The sequence below is a fragment of the Rattus norvegicus genome, chromosome 6 (assembly GCF_036323735.1).
Source record: "Rattus norvegicus strain BN/NHsdMcwi chromosome 6, GRCr8, whole genome shotgun sequence".
In the NCBI taxonomy this organism is placed as follows: Eukaryota; Metazoa; Chordata; class Mammalia; order Rodentia; family Muridae; genus Rattus; species Rattus norvegicus.
Genome location: NC_086024.1, coordinates 41305899 through 41310911, shown reverse-complemented (window position 1 = coordinate 41310911; position 5013 = coordinate 41305899). Strand labels below are relative to the sequence as shown.

Here is a 5013-nt window from a genome sequence, read left to right as displayed (position 1 = left end):
TTAATGAAGACAGAAGGCAGGCAGGAAGGAAATAAATGAGAAAGTCAGGCGGGAAGGGAAGGAAAGAGGGAGGGAGGAAAGGAAGGAAGGAAGGAAGGAAGGAAGGGAGGAAGGAAGGAAGGAAGGGGACAGAGGATGAATTTGTGATTGAAGAAAACCTAACAACACCACTCAACTGGGAGAATGTTTGCTCTTGCCCGGGTGGTCATACAGTTGATCCAAAGGTAAGCTGAGTGTTGGATCAGTTCTACTGTGTTTTTGTCTTTTGTCTGCCTGTGTGAGCTGGTTAGAATCCCAGGGCAATCAGCACTTTCAAGAACAATGCAGATAGGTTGCTGGAATTATATGTACTCTTATCCTGGGCCAGTTGATGCTATAGAATATAGAAAACAGTTGTTTTAACAACTAAATTCTTTTTTGAGGATAATGTTTTCTATAAAAATTTTAGAACTGTGGGTTAGAAAAGAATACAGTAAGTAAGCAAACTCTTATCCTGCCACATAGAATGTCGTGCATCACAGCTGTGTCTACTTTCCTTTTTGTACGTTTGGTTGGTTCTGAGATGGTGTTTCATATAACCCAGACAACTCCCTCAAAGTGGCTGTGTAGCCAAGGCTGCCCTTGGATTTTGCATCTTCCTGCCCCAGGTGTTAGGATAACAAGTGTGCGTGCACACCATCAGGTCCCAAAGTCAATGAATCTCTTCTCTCCTCTTCCTTCTCTCCTCTTCCTTCTCTTCTTTTCTCTTCTCCTCCCGTCCATCTTCTCCCCCCCCCCACGTCCCCCCACCCCTCAACACATAAGCATACCTTCAAAGTCTCAATATAACCTAGGCTGGCCTCAAAGTCTTAATAGTTTTTCTTTCTGGGTCATCTAATTACTTATCAGTATTTTTCCCTCTCTCTCAGTCATTTGGGAGTTCACAGGAAATGAATCAATATAGCCTACAAGCTGATTTTCAATGCAAGGAAAGCTTCACAGACCTTAGTTGTAAGAGGAATAGGAGGTAGTGTTACAACGATCAGTCACTGAGTTAATCTTCTGTTTGCTTTTGTGTCTGTACTTTTCATTTTGTATTACTTGGACAGTTGTTTTTTTGCACCATGGGATATCAGAGGTTTTTGTAGAGCTTTCTGAAGATCCTCAGAGAGGTCTGTAGCAATGGGGCCAGATACCATGATTTGTCTGAGATAGCCCTATGCTTGCTTCACAGAAAGACCTTTGAGGGTCAGCCAGATGGCTCAGAGGGTGAAGATGCTTGCCTTGAAAGCCTGCTGTTATGAGTTTGCTTCCCGGTACCTATTTAAAATGGAAAGAAGTGATTCCACCAGGTTGTCTACTGATCAAATACTCCAGTCTCTCACCTCACACAAGACAATGCCTTTTTTTGAGGATAGGAAAAAAAAAAAAAAAAAAAAGAGCCCTTGAAGTACCCGTGGCTGTTTCCTGTGCATAAACTGCAGAAACATCTTTTGTGTGGAGAGACTCTCAGGAGCTCAGCCAGTGGAACCTGCTGGTTAAGGATCATTACCTGAAGGGTAATGGCATGGAATACTAACAAAGCAGACGAGCCTAATGGTGGCAAATCAGTCTGAGAGAACACAGGCCAAGGAAGGGACTTGCTTATGTACATTGTCACATGCTACAACCAAGCTGTGACATGACAGGGCTCTCAAGAATTACATTTCAGCCCAGTTCCATAGTGTAGCAGTTATCATGTCTGCTTTACATGCAGAAGGTCCTGGGTTCGTGCCCCAGTGGAACCACGTGGTGTACTCGTTACTTGGGTTGGAGAGATGGCTCAGTGGTTAAGAGCACTGACTGCTCTTCCAGAGGTCCTGAGTTCAATTCCCGGCAACCACATGGTGACTCAAAACCGTTTGTAATGGGATCTGATGCCCTGTTCTGGTGTGTCTCAAGACAGGTTCAGTGTACTCAGATGCATAAAATAAATACATCTTTAAAAAAAAATTGCATTTCACTCTCTTAACATCTTTTCAAAGGGGATATTCACTCCATTTTATAGAAACAGTCATTTTAACTAAAAAATGCCAGTAATCCAAGGGCAAGAATGGAAGTCAGCCTAACTCTAGGCTCTCTTTGACTTTCTGCCATTATGAACAGAGAGTATTTTCCATTTTCAGTGGAAAAAGCAGCACGTTGAGGAATGCTTGCTTGTGATACTAGCAGGGTTAAGAGAACTGCAGGAGAGGTACCTTCTAGAATTTTCTGTTTGCAAAAGTCACTGTTCTGCAAACAAACACTCAGGATGAAAGAACTAGAAAGAAGTAACTTAGGGCTTTAAAAATAGCAACCGAGTCTTTGTCTTGAGTCCTAAAGCCACAAACCCAGTTGTTTTTTAATCTAAAATACACAGAGCATCTCCTTCATGTAGGGGGCCCCCCAGACATGATAACCTCTTGGACTTGGACCCTCTGCTACCCAGACACAGAGGCGTGGTACACTTAGTACAGTCAGGAGACTGGATTTCACAAACTATACCACTCCCTGGCCCTGTGGTCCTAAGACAAACGAAGGCATCTCTCCAACACTCGGTTAATTATTTGGTAAAGATAAAGATAGTCATATTTGTTCAAGCTAGACCCTGATTAAAATTCCTGTGATGGTCCCCAAGGCTTTTGATAAACCAGTGAAGGAACATTTCCTTTGAGCATGCTGTAATGAGTACAGGACAGGAGTAAACACAGGTCCCAGCATATAGGCAAGCAACTCGGGAATGTAGGATGGGTAAGGCCAGAGACTTCTTGGGTCTCTGTTAAAATATATCAGTAGCTAGGATCTTTCTGGCTTCGTCATGCTTAAAGCAAGGTTCTGAGCTCCCACTGCATTCACCTACAGTGTCTTCTGTTCTGATTCTGATTCCCTAACATTGGGATTAAAGGTACACTGCTGTGACCAGCTTTCTGTGGGGGTGCCTGGGATCCATACTCAGTCTTCAGGCCTGTGTGGCAAGCACCTTGGAAGATTGTACGGTGGAGCTGTCTTCCCAGTCCCCTGGACTCTCTTCTCAGAGCATTTTGAATATGCTTCATCAGGATCGATGGGGTAAAGCCATCAGATCAAGCTTTCTGTTCAAGCTTCCTGTGGACAGGCAGACTTTTTGACCATCACCTGCAAAGGAAGCAGCCATATTTTTACAGGTAGACCTTTTCTTTTAGTTAACACAGAATCGGGCAGAGACCCTTAAACTCTCTGGATCACAAAATCATGGACAGCCTACCATTGAGAAGGCCTTTGGGGTTTATATATCCACAGGCCCCTGGTTTACAGACGAGTTGGTGTATAGAACAGAGATGGCCTTGGTGCATTGTGACTTTGTCCTTTGACACAATAGAAACTTCTTCCAGGACTTCCCAGGACTCAGTCAGTGGCCCTACTTAGAAATCTTGGGCCTCCCAAATGGACTCTGAAGCAAGTGGACACTTTAAAATCTCCCCTGCTGTAGTGTTGATGGGCTCCTGACTGTTCTGAGATTTCAAGTGCTTTCCAGCTCTGTTGCTCCCACAGCCCTCCCTCCAAAGGCAAGAGCACAACGGCTGTTTTCATGGACACGCTCGTGGGCAGGGCAGACATTGTCAGCCAAAGTGGCCCTGACATTCTTCATTCCCAGCGTGTAGGTGGACAGACTTCCTTTCCTCCTCCAGCCGTGTACTTGTGAACCCACTGGAGAAGTTAGGTAACCTGCATTTGAATGACCCTGCCCATGCAAGTACCTTGTTCTGGATGAGACCGACTCCCAGCTGGCACCTCTGAGCACAGAAAAAGGCCCTGGCTTCCTTCCTCCTCCACTAAACCCAGCTTGGAGAATGGGGCTCTGGCACTGTAATTAGACACCGGCAGGAAACAAATAACTGCGACATTTCTCTAAGTGAGGAAGGAAAGAAAACATCCAGGCTCTGAAGAGCCCCCAGCTTCTGGGTTCTTCAGCATTGGAATAACATGCAGAGCTACTGCCTCTTGAATCTTTACCAAGCCCCTGAAGTAGGTACTTGAGCCTTAGTTTGCAGATGCAGGGCTATGGGGGTCAGCCAGGGCTGCAGACTTGCAAATGGTATCTGGGAGCCAGACCCAAATCACAGTTGTGACTGATTCTCCAGTGCAGCCCCACCCCTACCCTCTGCCCTGCCCGTGTCTACCTCACATAGTGCTGTGTGGAAAGGGCGTTCTTTGCTCTTGTTAGCATTTAACTATCCTGGAAGTGAGGAAGATATTCTAAAGAGACACTTGAGCCCCTCCCTTTGGCTATCGGACCATTGAAATGCCAGTCCCCCACGAAATTGGAATTTCCCCAGGGATTTCACGCTGGGAAAAGAAAAAGGATGAAGCCTGTTGCCAAGTCTATGGAAGAGATTTCACACAATTCTGACAACTTGTCAGACCACCTTACAGGAGAGACAGGAGCTGAGACAGTGATCGGTCAATGATGAGTGGGAGCATACCTTGGCCCAGACTGCTTGGTTATGCATACCTCTTGTCCTCTATTTAATCCTACACCCCATGTCAGGACCCCAAAATGGCTGGTGGTGGAGGAAAGGAATCATTGGACCTTTTCATTTGGTTCTTCCTTTCAATGTGACAATGAACAAAATATTCTGTTGTCCATAGAGGATGATTGGCCAAATCTACCTTGTTAGGGTCACCAGGGATGACCCTCATGACCTTAGGAACAAGCATAAGGTGGTGTCACTGAGGGGAAATCTGGCATCTACCATGGCCTTCCTTGTAGACTTGTATCCCTGGTATGTTTCTGCATCTGTGTATTCCAGAGGGAGGGCTTGTTCCTTTGGTACAATGAGGCCAACTCATAGCTATGCCTTGGACTGAGTCCACTAAAAGGGGACCTTTGCATTCCAACAACAGCACACTTGGACCATAATGGGTTAATACTTACTATTGATTTGTCAGGATCCAAGAGACAAAACTTGAAAGTTTTGTCTGTGAGAGAATTTCTAAAATTGGGTTAACTGAGTCGAGAAGACCCACTGTAACTGT

General features: G+C 45.3%; 1 non-coding gene across 1 annotated transcript; it reads left to right on the top strand.

Annotated features, from left to right (window-relative positions):
• The first annotated feature begins 1693 nt into the window (after positions 1 to 1693).
• Positions 1694 to 1766, top strand: Trnav-uac3 (transfer RNA valine (anticodon UAC) 3). Its single transcript has one exon. It is a non-coding gene; the product is annotated as a tRNA-Val (tRNA).
• The last annotated feature ends 3247 nt before the right edge of the window (positions 1767 to 5013 follow it).